Consider the following 16,115-nt stretch of genomic DNA (forward strand, 5'->3'; position numbering starts at 1 on the left):
GGTAAGGATAGAGTGTGGGGTGAGTGCACTTAGCAGCCCACCATTGTTTAATTTCTACAATGTTCTACAACGGGGAGGGGGGGCTGAATTTTTTTCAGGGGGGGGGCTTCAGGGGGGGCTGAGTTTCAGGGGGGGCTGAGTCTGAGTGAAAGAGGGTCTAGCCTAGCAAACCTTTTGTATCGTTACCCCAATACCCCCATGCATATGGGATATATTGAGTATGGTGATCAGATCATGATATGAATAAACACAACAGTTTAAATAATGCACCAGTAAGGCCTTTTCGCGAACCACCATGAGAATTTCGGGGGGGTGGGGGTGGCTGAATCCCCTCAAGCCCCCCCCCCCCCCGGGCTACATGCCTGGGGGACTGCTGTTTTCCCTTAATCTTCGCAATGCCCCATTTGGAAATGAAACGAATAATTTTCCTACCCCAATCACACATTTTCCTTCGTTCAGCTTTCTTTTCAAATTTTCTGTTTGCCTCCCTATCACATGGGAGACATAGTTCTCCTCCCACTGTCTCCTCGCCCATTTTCTTTCACTTGAAAAAAATCATGTTTGTTCTCGCAGAAGTATTTTTTAATGCGAGATTATTAAATGGGATTTCTTCTATTCTATTTTATCCTATATTATAATTTCTCTTTATTAGTACAGATACCTCTCAATTCAAAAGGTAACTATTGAATTTACATGTATAACAAAAAGATATAAATTACCGTTCCTTCCTCCCCGTCCCCAAAAGAGTATGGCGGAAGAAAGAAATCTATACTGCTCATATTGGCTACTCCCTTCAGAATGACATCATTGTTGTGGTTACAAGTGGCAAAGGGGGAATTCCCATCACATGTTAAATTTGATATTTTTACCTGTCTCTGTCCTGGGAATTCCCCATCAATTTAGGAATTGCTTGGGGGGGGGGGGGGAGAGGAACACTTTAGTAATGGCGAAATACCTGAAACCCAGGTATTTGCGTCGTGTGAAGGGCTCCCTCGGTAGTCATTTCTTTAATGTGTAGAAATGCTGATTTTACTGAATGTGAATAAGTTCTGGGTGAATACTATAGAATCATGAGTGTTGTAATTTTACAGTCTTTCGGCTTCTTTGCCAGAGAGTGCTGGTGCCTCACCAACTACTAATCCCAGGATTCGATAGCATTGTTCCATGGCATTTGAAAAGGTGTCAACCTGCATCCATTCCACAATGTAGATGTATAGCAAGTCAACATGGAGCACTGTACAGATTTGGGAATGTATCTAATGAAGTATAATAGAGTTTATGCAGAGAGGAGAGTACGGTACATATTTACTACCACCTCTCTGCTAAACAGGGCTGCTGAGGCAATATTCAACTTTTAAAAAGAAACTCTAAATACAGCTATAAAACATTTAAAAACAAATTAAAAGAACTCTTTAAAAATAATTTATAAAACAAGGTCTTTACATTGCCCCAAGACTTTGTTGTTTATGCAGCAACGGATTGACATGTCTACCACCCTCAGGACTTATGTAGCAAGTGTCTAATTGAACTGTAACAGGAATGACTTCTAAAAACCAACAACAAAGTCAAAAGCTTTTGTATATACTAAGTCAGTAGATAATATATCCTATAGTTTAAAAAAAGTTGTTGAAGGCTTTTTTCCACATCCCAACACTGTACATAATGTCAATCTTTCAATGAACCTTCCCATCTGCTGTTCATTGTTTTATCACTTTTGACACAATTGCAATGTTCTGTGTTCAGCAATACCATTTTAGATTTGCTTAGGTTTTGATAATACTGAGCAACAATCATTTCACTAAGTAGATTCATAATATTAGTCAAAGGGGGCTGTATGACTGAAGAATTCCAAAATCCATGCAGAAATCCATGTGAGGAATGACTTCATTTTAATACTCTTCTTATGATCACAGAAGCTTTTCTTCTTATAGGATTTGGTTAAGCAGCTGCCTGGATGTTGTTCCCTTTCAGCCCATGTGATTTAGCTAGGTGAGATTGGGCTGTAGTTGTTATGGAAAGAGTTTGGCTGGGATAGAGAGACAAGCAAACAAAGGAGTACAACAAAACAGCTTCCTCCAACTCAACTCAGTGGCCTCACTAGGTAAATATGAACAATCAGCCCCAAACCCAAGGAAACTGTCAATAGAGCTCTTCTCCCATTACATTCATGATTCTGTCCTATTATCCTTAAGAGAATCATCAGAAGAACTGGTTGGGAGCCAAACCAGACAATACTGACTAGTTCAGCAAGAACTACCACCCCCTACCCACAGCCCAATAGCCACCCATCCACCACCCCCAATTCAATGGGCCCGTTCTACCTACCCCCCAGACAAATATCCCCTTATCACATGCCCTTCTGTCTAACAGTTCCCTATGCCTTAATTTCCCAAACCCATAGTTCCCTACCCTTTGCACCTCAACCAAATAGCTCCCTCACCCCATTCCTCAATACAACAGCCCTCTTCTCCCTATCCCCCAGACCAATAGCTTCTTATCCCCTATCATCTAGTGCAATAGTTTATTATCTCCTATTTTCCAATCCAATCCAATGTCAGGAGCAGCTCAGGATTTCATGGTAACCATGACAACCATGGGGCTGTCCCAAGTGGTTTCTGGCCCTACTCACAGAGCTGGACATACATTGGATTTGGTGTTCTGTCAGGGATGGGAGGAAGGTGGTGGCATGGAGGAACTCTTGTTAATCCCAATGCCATCGACCAACCACCACTTGGTCAAGTTTAGATTCACTGCACTCCCTAATTTCCGCAGAGGTGGATGATCCATTAAGATGGTCCAACCCAGGAGGCTTATGGATCCAGAAGGATTCCTGATGGCTCTTAGGGAATTTTCCGCCTTGGTCTGCATGATGCCCTGGTCACTCTCTATAATGGGGAGATGACTAGGGCAAAAGATACAATTGCTCTGGAGCGATCCCTCTCAAGTAACAGAGCTAAACCAGCCCCTGGTTTCAATGAGGAGCTGGCAGCAATGAAGCAAATGAAGAGGAGTCTAGAGGGTGTGTGGCGGACATCTCACAGTGAGTCAGATTGAACACAGATGTGCGCCTATGGAAGGGTGTACTTCGCAGCAGTTAAAGCTGCAAGCAAATCTCACATTGCAGCCAACATTGTGTCCACAAGGAACCATCCAACTAAGCTGTTTTGAACAGCAAGAGGTTTGTTGAATCCCATCACTTGTGACCGTGGTCCCTGACCCTTCGACAGCTCACTGTGAGTAATTTGCATGGTTCTTTGTGGATAAAAGGCAAACCCGATTTGCTCCAATTCTTTTCAATTTGTGCAACCTGAGGAGGACGTTGAGTAGATTCTTGGAAAGGCAAGAGCAATCACATGCATCCTGGACCCTTGCCCATCCTGGCTGATAAAGGAAGCCAGAGAGGGTTTGGCAGGGTGGGTAATCCAATGAGTTTAAAAGAAGCTGTGATAAAACCACTGTTGAAAAAACCATCACTAAACCCCACTGATTTGAACAACTTTCAGCCAGTTTCCAATTTCCCCTTTTGGGGCAAAGTCTTGGAAAGTGTGGTTGCCTCGCAGCTCCAGGGTTCTTGGATGAAACTGGATCTGGATCCGTTGCAGTATGATTTCAGACCAGGTTGCAGAACTGAGCCAGCCATGGTCACCTTAGTGGATGATCTCCGCAGAGGGTTTGACAGGCGGAGTGTGTCCCTGTTGTTTCTCCTGGACCTCTCAGCAGCTTCTCATTCTGTGTAGACCATGGTATCCTTCTGGATCTCCACGCAGGAATGGGTCTTGGAGGTAATGTTTTGCAGTGGCTCCAGTAATTCCTGGAGGGTTATTCCCAGAAGGTGCTGCTGGGGGACTCCTTCTCGGCTCTACAGCCATTGTTCTGCGGGAACCTGCAGGGCTCAGCATTGTCCCCCATGTTGTTTAACATCTACATGAAGCCATTGGGTGAGAGATGACATCCAACTCTATTGCTCCTTTCCACTAGATGCCAAGGAGGTGGTTCAAGATCTGAACTGGTGCCTGGCCACTGTGATGGTCTGGATGAGGGTGAGCAAATTGAAGTTGAATCCAGATAAGACAGAGATCCTCTTGGTCAGTTGCAAGGCCAAACAGGGTATAGGGTTACAACCTATGCTGGATGAGATTTACACGCCCCTTGAAGGCACAGGTTCACAGCTTGGGAGTCCTCCTGGACTCATTGCTGAGTCTGGAATCTCAGGTTTCTGTGGTAGTTAGCGGGGCTTTTGCACAATTAAAACTTCTGCACTAGTTGTGCCCCTACCTTGGGAAGTCAGACTTGGCCACAATGGTCCATGCTCTCGTTACATGTAGATTAGATTACTGCAACATGCTCTACATGGGTTTGCCTTTGAAGAGTGCTCAGAAGCTTCAATTAGTCCAGCAAGAGGCAGCCAGGTTAATAACTAGAGCGGCATAGAGGGAGCATACAACTCCTATGTTATGCCAGCTCCACTGGCTGCCAGTTTGCTACTGAGCACAATTCAAAGTGCTGGCTTTGGCCTATAAAGCCCTAAATGACCCTGGCCCAATTTACCTGTCCGAACGCATCTCCCTCTATGAACCATCATGGAGATTAAGATCTTACAGGGAGGCCCTGAAGAAGAAGAAGAAGAAGAACTTTATTTTTCTACCCGGCCTCCATCTCCTCGAAGGGACTCGAGGTGGCTTACATGGGGCCCAAACCCAGGAAGAATACAATTAAAATAAAGCAATAACAATTACAACAGCGTAAAAACGGTGTAAAACAACATAACAAAATTAGCTAGCAACATAACAAAAATAGCTGCTCTCTGTCCAACCATTTTCTCAGGTACAATTGGCAGGGATAAGAGAAAGGGCCTTCTCAATGATTGCCCTTCGGCTATGGAACTGCCTTCCTAATGAGATTAGATCAGCTCTCTCCCACCTATCCTTTAGAAGGATGATAAAAACTTGGCTGTGGGATAGAGCCTTTGGGACTGTGCAAAGAGGCAGTGATAGGAACTCTTATTATTATGCCAATCAGATTAGATATAGATGTTTGAGACAGTTTTAAACAGAGGATTTTAACATCAAGATAAGTTATTTTAATGTTTTTGTATGTGTATAGTCTAGTATGTTTCAGCATTGAATGTTTGCCATTTGTATGTTGTGCTCCATCCTGAGTCCCCTTCGGGCAGAATAGAAATGCTTTAAATAAATAATAATTACATAAATAATCTCAACAGCCTATGGGTCATAATTGCAAGTGAAGAGAGGGTTATGGAATTCTACAATTCATCTGTCTTTTCCCAAAAAAGATACACTTTTTTGTGTCTCAATGTTTTTTAAAGTTCACTTTCTCCAAAAACAACCCCATAATTTTATAGGCATTAGAATAGATTTGCTGATTACCTTGGTATCATACAAAACTCTATGGTAGTGTCCTCGCTATAAGATTTTAGAAGATTATTTCGATCCATTTTATTCTGGTTTCAGGCCTGGTTGTGGGGCACGGGCAGATTTTGCCTTCCTTGGTGGACAATCTACTCCAGGAACTAGGCAGCTGGAGCGTACCCCTGATGGTTCTGTAAAATAACTTAGTAATTCAGTACCATGGACAGCAGCATCCATTGGGATTTGGACAGACATTCTTATGGTTATGTATCTTCTTGGAGGAGTGAGGTGAGAAAGTGGTGCTAGGGAGGGTCTGTTCATCGCTTTGGCCACTCGCCTGTGGAGTCCCTTGGAGTTCAATTCTATCCACCATCCTATTTAAATAGCTGGGGAAAACTGTTTGGCGCTTTGAGGTTCAGAGTCATCTTTATACTCATGAAATGCAACTTCCTTTATTCCTTCCATATACATCCAAGTAACTGGTCTTAATGTATTGTCGAAGGCTTTCATGGCCGGAATCACTGGGTTGTTGTAGGTTTTATCGGGCTTTATGGCCATGGTCTAGAGGCATTCTCTCTTGATGTTTCGCCTGCATCTATGGCAAGCATCCTCAGAGGTAGTGAGGTCACTACCTCTGAGGATGCTTGCCATAGATGCAGGCAAAACGTCAGGAGAGAATGCCTCTAGACCATGGCCATATAGCCCAAAAAAACCTACAAAAACCCTAAGTGGACTTACTTACAAACCTGCTATCAATAATGGATACAAGAAAACAAATTGAAGCTTAATCCAGACAAGACAGAGATGCCCCCAATCACTTAAAAAAACAGATCAAGATATAAGGTTCTAGCTCATGGGATCACATTTCTTGGAGCACACAGATTCACAGTATGATTCTGTTCCTGGATTCAGTCCTGACTATCGATACATAGTTTTGATGGTCGCCAGGAGCGCATTTGCAGAATTAAAGCCAGTGAGCCAGCTACACCTGCTCCAGGAGATGTTTGATCAGGTCATGGTGACATATGTTTTAGTTATATCTTATTTGGATTACATCTTTGATGAACCTCAGCTGATCTAAACAGTGCTACCCAGATTGTTAACTGAGTTTGATTACAGGGTGGCTTAAAAAACAACAACAGTCTTTGACAGTATTAAAGAACTGACTATTTATCAGAAATAAGTGTTATTTTGCCCTGGCACAAAATCCCTGCGAGGTATGCCAGTCTAAGTGGCCAGCCAGTGAATAGGGATTTGTACTTAGCTCTCTCTGAATCAGGTCCAACTGGTTTAAATCTATTGTCACTGTTGTTGTTTTTATAGTTATATCCTGCTTTCACACATAATAGGTGGTTGGCAAAAATTTAAACAGAAGCCGATAAGAATGCATATACGCAAAAATGTATACAAACTATAGCTATATATTATTTAACTATCTATAGAATTACAAATATTTGAAAACCTATCCATTAAAAAGTGAAGATATAAATACAGCACAACACACTGTTACAGAGCCAGGTACAAATCCCTACTTATTGATTGACCTCTTAGGCCAACAGTGGTCTAATTGAGCAAATTGAGCAAGTGGTCTAATTGAGCAAATTGGACTCATGGATTTTGTGAGGATAAAGTTTATCTGATGGAAAATAAATCCTACACCTCTTGGAGATTTTAATTTTGAAGTCTGTTTGCAATGAAGAATACATTATAATTTTTCCTCAGTTTTTTTTTTTGGTGGTGACATTTGTTATACCTGATTTCTCTTGTTGCTTTGAAACAAAATGACCTTTCAAGCAGAAGAGTCCTTTTTAAAAGTCATGCTGAAGGTTAGAACCGGGCTTTCAATACATTTGTCATTGAAATACCTGTCTCATTTCCATATAATGTGTGTGTATGTAGTGTAAGGGAGGTACATTAACATTAAAAGAATTACACAGGAGTGAGGTGTATTTCCCACTGTCCGCTGCACCACATTCTCCTTGGTTTGTTACTCCAGATAGTTTTCTTCCTTTCTGATTCATTTCATATAGAGTATTACAGTCCCCAGAAGACTGCCCTGCTCCTTTTCCACTGAGGAAACATGAACCAGTGTGGGGCTTTTTAAAGTCATTACTCTCTTCGCCTACCCTTCTGTTTGACTTTTGTTTAGTGAGTTGTCTATGGCTGGATCTACACTGCCCTATATCCCAGAATCTGATACCAGATTATCTGCTTATCCCAGATTATCTGGCAGTGTAGACTCACATAATCCAGTTCAAAGCAGATCTGACTTTCTCCTTCCAGACAGCCTGGATGGGGCAGGCTATTTGCCCACCCCAATGAATTTGAGACCAATAAAATAGTCCCAACTGGGACTAAATTCTGGAAGCGGAGAACAGCATTTAAGTCAGCTGCCTTCTCCAGCTCTAATATTGGAGCAGTTCAACATTCACATTTAGTTGGTTGTAGTTCGTGAAGAAAGTTTTAATAAGTAACAATTTAATAAAAGTTTCCCATATTTATCCCAATACCGTTGACTGGTCTCTTTATTTTGTTGATGGGTGGGTAATTGGGATCAGATCCTGGGATACAGGGGTGTGTAATTCCAGCCTTACATTTGATAATCTTGCCCTTAACTCTATACTTCCAATGTCTCCAATCCAGGACCTCTCAGCCTTTGGTCTTCCAGATGGTATGGCCTTCAACTGCAAGAAGATATAGCTAATATGGCTAGTATTCCGGAATACTGAGGGAATAAAGCCTCAAATATATGGTTGGAACCAAAGGTTGAGAATCCCTGCTTTAAACAGTCTCACAAATTTGTTGTACTTTGTGTGTGAGTAAACTTTTAAGCTAAACTAAGTCGATAAATCCACTTCCTTTACCGAAATTAGACTGTGAACTTTTTCTGGCTTAGCTGCCCTAAGCATTTGGATCATTTTTAAGCATTCTGTGCTATCAGCTGTTCAGCCAATTGGTGCCCAGGGCTTCATCACCATGAATATAATGCAGGATAAATTACTGAAAACTTTCCCTGGACTTGTTTACATGTAATGGATTGTGTAGTATTTGGTGAACAAGGAAGATTTCTACTGCATATTGTTGCAATTGCATAGGTGGCTATAAAATACGATATCATCTGAAAGAAAACGGAGCCTTGGGTTACATATACTTGCATTTTCCTTGTTCTCTTCAGCAGTTGATCTGAAAACCCAGTCTCAAAAGGAGTAATTGTTGAGCATGTGTAAGTGATGAAAGCATGTGTAAGTGATGAACACTGAAAGTTATATTTATTTATTTATCATCTCAGGAGTGAACCAAAACAGTTGTATTGCATTAAAAACAAACAAACAAAACACAAAGTTTGCAGACTTGGTACTCTAGTAAATGTCCTTTGACCAGTAGCTGGCCACTTGAAGTACCTCTCGTGTTGCTGCAAGAAGGTCTTCTATTGTGCATGTGGCAGGGCTCAGGTTGCATTGCAGTAGGTAGTCTGTGGTTTGCTCTTTTCCACACTCACACGTCTTGGATTCCACTTTGTAGCCCCATTTCTTAAGGTTGGCTCTACCCGTTGGGTTGCTCTCCCTACACTATCCTATAAAACCCTCCTGCTTAGATACATCCTACCTCTGTTCACGCCTAGTGTTTATTTTAAAATGTTAATCTATTACATCTGGCCCAACCATAAGGTTTTAATTTTTTTGTGTTACTGCTTATATGTGAGATATATTAATTTTATTGTTTTACTTGCTTACTGCTTTGTTGTTTTACTGATGTGTTGTTGGGCTTGGCCTCATGTAAGCCGCCCCAAGTCCCCTTGGGGAGATGGTGGCGGGGTATAAATAAAGTATTATTATTATTATTATTATTATTATTATTATTATTACTCCCCAGCAGATGTCAGGTGGTGCAATACCGGCTAAACAATATAATTTCTCCAGTGGTGTAGGGCGCAGACATCCTGTGATAATGTGGCATGTCTCATTAAGAGCCACATCCACTGTTTTAGTGTGTTCCCCACTGGGCATGCGTACTCATCAGCAGAGTAGCATAGCACAAGGGCAGATGTCTTCACTGTACCTGGTTGAGATCCCCAGGTTGTGCCAATCAGCTTTTGTATGATATTGTTTCTAGCGCCCACTTTTTGCTTGATATTCAGGCAGTGCTTCTTGTAGGTCAGAGAATGGTCCAGGGTAGCCCCCAGGTATTTGGGTGTGTTACAATGCTCCATTGGGATTGCTTCCCAGGTAATCCTCAGAGCTTGGGATGCTTGTCTGTTCTTAAGATGAAAAGCACATGTATGTTTTTAGATGGATTAGGAATCAGCTGGTTTTCCCTGTAATAGACAGTAAGAGCACCTAGAGCTTTGGGGAGCTTCTGTTCAACCATCTCAAAGATCTCTGCTTGAGCCGTAATGGCACGATCATCAGCAGATGAAACTCTCTGTCCCTTCTGGCAATGGCTGGTCATTTGTGTAAATGTTGAACATTGATGGAGTGAGCACGCTCCCCTGAGGCAGGCCGTTCTTCTGTTTCTGCCATCTGCTTCTTTGGTCCTGGAGCTCAACAAAAAAGCTCCTGTTTTGTAGCAGATTTCCTATGAGGCGGGTGAGGTGGTAATCCTTTGTGATATTATACATTTTTCTCAGGAGGAGGCAGTGGTTTACAGTATCATAAGCTGCTTATAGGTCTATGAAGACAGCTCCTGTGATCTGCTGCCTTTCAAAGCCATCTTCTTTGTGCTGAGTCAGGTTCAGCACTTATGATGTGCAGCTTTTGTCTTTCCTGAAGCCAGCTTGCTGTGGAATCAGACATGGGTCTATTTTTTCCATAATTCTATGCAAAATAAGTCTCTCCAGAACTTTGTAAAGATGGCATAACCAGGAGATTGGTCTATATCTTTTTGGATCATTACGGTCTTTGCCTGGTTTCAAGATGGCTATTACTCTTGCTTTCCTCCAGATTTTGGGGATCTGACAGGATGCAGTGCAGTTGTTCATCAGCTCCAGCAACCAGCACCTTGCTTTTGGACCAAAGTTCTTAATTTGTTCCACCTGCAGATCATCCAGGCTAGCTGCTTTGCCATTTTTACATTTATTGATAGCCATGTCCAATTCAGTAAATGCAAAAGGTTCGTGAAGGTTGTTATTCTCAATATCTGGTTGTCTGGCTATTGGTTTATTTCCTACTTTGGTAGCAAGGTTGGGTTTCCCATTCTTCAAGAACTGGTGTGCTATCTGATCTGCCTTTATGTTGTCATGGGTATTAGTTTGTGAGGGGTCATTGCTCAACCATCTTAGCAGCCTCCATGCCTTTTGGCTGCTCCTGCCCATGTTGACTTCTGTTATCAGCTTTATCCACTGTTCTTTCTTGGCTTCAGAGATGAAAGTTATATGATATACATGCAATAAATAGTATAGTCAGCCTTTGGTTCCTATGTTGTAACTGGAAAAGCACATCAGTATTAACAGTGCAACCATGTTAACATGATTCTCAGTTATTTCAAGGTCATAATCTGTAGGCAATTTTGTTAATATCATTTAACGCCTACTGAATTCTGAGGACAGGTACTGATGTATATAAAAAAAACCCCTACTGACAAGTCTGGGAACAAATACAAGGGTAGATGTACTGTCGGTTCTCTCCTTTTCTTTTTTCAGATGAACATTGCCACATTTAACACAGAACACAGGCTCACATTATTTCCAAAATGGTTGATCTAAGTAACCTGCCTGAACAGGCAGCTCACCCACTTATATATAAATTTCAAAACTGCCAGAAAGTTGCGGAGGTTTAACCATCTCATTTACAAATCTTTGACCATTTCTATTCACACTAAGCAAGTAATGATGGACATTTGCAGAGGTCTGAGATCTAACAGATATTTATGCTGGAGAAAAAAATCGAAACAAATCTATCCTTGTCAGTTTTGCTTTCGCAAATGTAATACAGGTTGAGCATGCCTTATCCAGAATCCCAAAATCTAAATTGATCACATATGTGGTTCATACACAATATGATTGCATTCTGATAATTCAATGTACACACACTTTGTTTCATGCATGAATTTATTTAAATATGTGTATATGAGGCTATGTGTGTATGAAACATAAATGAATTTTATGTTTAGATCTGGGTCCCATTTCCAAGATATTTCCTGATGTGCATATATGCAAATGCAAGTATTTGAAAAGCTGTTTAAAAAATCAAAATCCCAAACACCTCTGGTTTCAAGCATTTCAGATAAGAGATACTCAACCTGTAAGAAGCATGTATTCAGCTCTTTTTAATCAAAGCAGATTAAAACTCTTTCCAGTTATATCCTGAGGAGTGGATAAAGATCCTGAGAGCTGCCCGGCAGGCAGGATCTGTGGCTGAGGGTAGGAATGACTGGGTCACCAGCCACCCAGCACTTCTCCTTCTCCAGGTACCCAGAGGCTGCAGCCACCACCAGCAACAGCCTCTTTACATCCCTGTCCAGCCTCTAGGGTTCTGGGTTCCTCCAGGCCATTTCACACAGGAGGGCTTTATGTATGTGATTCTAATGCTCCCTCGAATCTAATGCACACATCCATTTTTGCAATGTAATTTAGTCCAAAAAGGTGAGAATTAGACTTGAGTAAATCTGGTAATATGGCTATATGTCTGTGCATTCTACCATAATGATTAGCCACTACAGATAGCATTGCTCTCCATGAATACTCCAAATACCCCTTTAAAACTGCCTATGCATGAAAATTGTTATAGTCATCAGATAATTTTGGTTGCCATTTGTGCAGTTTTTCGGGCTCAGTTATTGTTGGGCCTCTATCACAATCATTGCTTCACTTCCCACAAATCACTGACAGGATTTGTGATCTTCAAATCTGTGATCTTCAAATCCAGCCTTCTGCATTTACACTTTTGCCATTTCTTTTCCTCTAATGATGGCAGAATGTGATTTTCCAGTTGGTTTCTACAGCTGAATGGGAATTTGAACCCTGATCTGCTGTATTCCTAGTCCAGCAGTTAACCCACCATCCAACACTGACTCTCAGGAACCTCGGATTACATGAAAGCTTATGTGAAATTATTTTTATTTACACTGAAATCTTTGGGGCAACTTGCAATTCATAATATATCCCCCAGTTCTAGTAACAGCCTTAAATTTATTCTGGTGATCTTTTTTATTATTTACAATGGGGAATATATTTTTATTTCCCTTTGCATAAAAAAGAAAAGATGTGATAAGTGTATGGAGTTGGGGCATGGGTGGGTAGAGCTACTATTTGGTGACTGCATTTTATAAAGCTAACTTCCCATTAACTTGTTGGAGATTAAACCAAAGTTATTGAACATCATGTGTAGTTTTGTCCTTAGCAAGAGGAGAAAGTATAAAATACAAAAATAATGTTTTCCTTGTGAGTTAGAAAAACAATAGATGTGAATGGATTGATTGGAACATATATTTCAAGAAATGACAGATTGTATTTGAACATGTTTTGTGATGTTATTTGTTGTGTTCATTTTGGAGCACTTTGGAATTAATCTAGACATCAACTAGATTTATGGATGTCACTGCCAATGCCTTTGAGTCAATGGATGAAAACATTTGTTACAACTGAGATTCATTGTGTTATAGTGGCCCCATCTTAAGTAATGAGGGTTCTTATTTATCCGTTCAGCGATATAGAGCTTTGACTCTTCTTCCTGTCAAGTCGTTGCTAAAGATCGTAATTCAAAATGACTTTACCACTTGCGAGAAAATAAAATGGTATCAGGTGGCATTTTCACATTGTCTAATTTTACAGTTATGTCTGGATTTTATAGTACAGACAGTGTGCCCTTGGCTGCCTACACAAGTTAACATCTTCTTGCTGTCAGAACTGAGCAGTCAGCTCACTGATATTGCCATCCAACAGAAGGCCTTTCTGTAGCAGACCAGGAATACAAGGCAAGCAGCAGGATTAATGCTCACCTAGTTCCAGGTGCTCAGGGAGAGAGGCTGCATCTATCCCTGCTGAAATAATTTAGCACACTGTTTTGCAGAAATGAAATAGACAGAGCATGGGAGTGCCTTGGAGCCCTTTTTAAATCTGGATACCTGGAGGGGCCAGCAGCGTATTGGGGTGCCACTGCTATTTCACTAGCCAAAAGCACCTTCCTGGCAGAGCTATATTTACTGGAAAGCATATGATGAATTGAGAAAGTCTGCTTGTGACCTTTGATATGTTTGAAAATTAAATAACAAAATAAATTAACTACTTCTCAACAGATTTCTCTTGTTGAATATTGATCCCCTGTTTGTAATCTAGACATCAGGTGTTAAGTTATATTCCCCCCCTCCCCCAGCTTCAAAAGTTATACTTTGGAACCTTATTGCTTCATTTTTCTCTGCTTTTCTGGTGACATTATTCAAAGTTTTCCTGTACTTCTGAAGCTACCATTATTATTATTTTCTTTATTCCAATATAGTCTGCTGGCTCCTGCAGAGGTATTCATATGTTGTGGCACAAAAGAATAAAGCACAGACTACCTGCTGGCACCAATCACTGAATCACAGGGAGATGGTATATAGAGATTACTTGAAGAAGAGCTCTGATGCCGCTCTCCCTGGCAAACCTTTGTGCTGTAGAGAACACGAAGTTGGCTGGTAAGTGGATCTGTCACAGTTTGAGTAAATAATTAGCTTCTTTTGAATTGTGAGCAAAGCTTCCGATATTTACTGGAAGGCAGATACTCCAGATAACACCTGAAATTTTGGAATCCCCTGAGTTAGTGAACAAAAACACGGAGTTGCTCAAAGCTGGTTTCCTACAATACAACATTTGAAATACCTGGCATGATGGACAAAATCAGCAGGAATTCACTTGAATCTCACACAATTTTGTCATTGTATTTTAAAATCCTTAATTCATGCTATGAAAGAGTTTCTTAGTTCAGGTTTAGAAAGACAGCATTTCTTTAAAAGGCTAGGATATGTACAGGATGCCCAGATAATGATCCTTCAAACCAGGGGGAAGGCAATGTGTAGTCCGGAGATACATGTAGTCTCCTTGGAGACTAATTTTATAGACCATCAAGCCCCTGATGCCTTCGCAAATGCAAAATGCTTGTCTTAGAGGTCTCCAGAAATGGCAATTCCCCTTTTAAATGGGTCACAAGACAACCCTCCCCCCCCTTTTTTTTTTTACTTCTTCCCACATCTAGTTTAATTTTATTAAAAGAAATTTGATAATTTTCTCGGTGTAATGTTTTGCTGCTGTAGTGCTAATATATTTTATATCAATTTCTCTACTAGTTAAGCCTACTTCTGTGCTTCTACATGTTTTGGTATGTGCCACATTTTCATTCCCCCCTTTTTCCTGACTTTACTCAAATCAATAAACAATGTTCTGAGACTTAACATTTCTTTGGAGCAGTCTGGAAGTGACTCAAAATGCGGGCTGAGATCCTGTAACATCAGACATTGCTACAACAACAGAGCTCCATCAAGGCAGTGATTCCTGCTTATATTATGCTCCAAACCTAACTCTTAATGCAGACAGTGCCTCAAACAAACGGTTTCTGAGGCACTGGGAAACAGTGTAAAGTGGTTACAGTGCACAGTGAGATTGGCAGCTGGAGAGATCCTTGGGTTTTATTGCAAATTACTTGTATCAAGACACTCCATGACTGGGAGAGCACTGTTGTCATTCTTGCCCAAACTATTGATGTGCACATGCTCCACAGAACTTTATTTGCTTCAAGATCCGTGAGAATTTTTTAAAATTAAAGGTGAGACAGGAAATAGTTGCAACTCATGCTAAAACATATTTTTAAAATATCCAAAATAAGAGTAACATCATTTGGATATTTGGAGCCCGGCTTCAGCATAGCTGTTAAATCACCAGCAATGATAAGATCTACCAACTGAAAGGTTGCCTGTTTGAAGCCTTGGGTCAGCACCTGACTGTCAGCCTAGCTCACTGTTTACCTAACCAGTTCGAAAACAGCTTGAGCTATAAGTAAAGAAATTAGGTACTGCTTTATGACACCATAAAGAAAAAGATCATAAAATTCCTGGTGACCTAAAGGAAGTCCCAATGGCTCTTTGTCATAGACAATGGAACACCAGCACCCCTCTGTGGCTGGATTCGAGCACAACCTCCAAGGTGCAAAAAAAGCTGGATGTCGACACAATATACCTCCTTTCTGTTCTGTCTGTCTCTGTCCTGACTGTCCAAAATGGCATTAAATGTTTGCTGTGTATGTGTACTGTGATCCACCTGTCCACTTGGGGAGATAGGGCAAAATATAAATAAAGTATTATTATTATTATTATTATTATTATTATTATTATTATTATATTTTAAAACATCTCCTAAAATTATAATTACACCCTTTGGATACATTTGCCTCATAATGAAAAGTCCTTGGCTTCTTATTATGTGTTATTAGAAAGATGCAAAGGACAGGGATTGTGATAAACAGACATCCCGATAGGTTTAAAAGGTATTGCTTAAAACATTGGTTATATTTGTGAAGAGGAGGGGGAAAATCTAACACTTCACTGATATCCTGCACCCGGGAAGCCTGGAGAGGGTAACCTTCAGAACTGATGTTCCAGAACCATACTTCAAGGGTACCCCAATGTACTATTTTGGAATATCTTGATTTTAAATTACCACATGCCAACAGTAGCATAGCAGAAGTTTAATGGCAGCAGGAGTGGGGTGAGAAATCTGGAATAGATTTCAGAGGAATAGGTTCAACAATTGAAGGCACTGTTATTAAAAAATAGATTTTT

General features: G+C 40.8%; 1 long non-coding RNA gene across 1 annotated transcript in view; it reads left to right on the forward strand.

The window, feature by feature from the left end:
• Nucleotides 1-13,973, forward strand: part of LOC132769991 (uncharacterized) — a 38,337-nt gene extending 24,364 nt beyond the window's left edge. The window contains exon 3 of the long non-coding RNA XR_009630965.2: nucleotides 13,802-13,973. This is a non-coding gene — a long non-coding RNA (uncharacterized lncRNA). The remainder of the gene's footprint in view (nucleotides 1-13,801) is intronic.
• The last annotated feature ends 2,142 nt before the right edge of the window (nucleotides 13,974-16,115 follow it).

This window comes from Anolis sagrei, chromosome 3 (genome assembly GCF_037176765.1).
Source record: "Anolis sagrei isolate rAnoSag1 chromosome 3, rAnoSag1.mat, whole genome shotgun sequence".
Classification (NCBI taxonomy): domain Eukaryota; kingdom Metazoa; phylum Chordata; class Lepidosauria; order Squamata; family Dactyloidae; genus Anolis; species Anolis sagrei.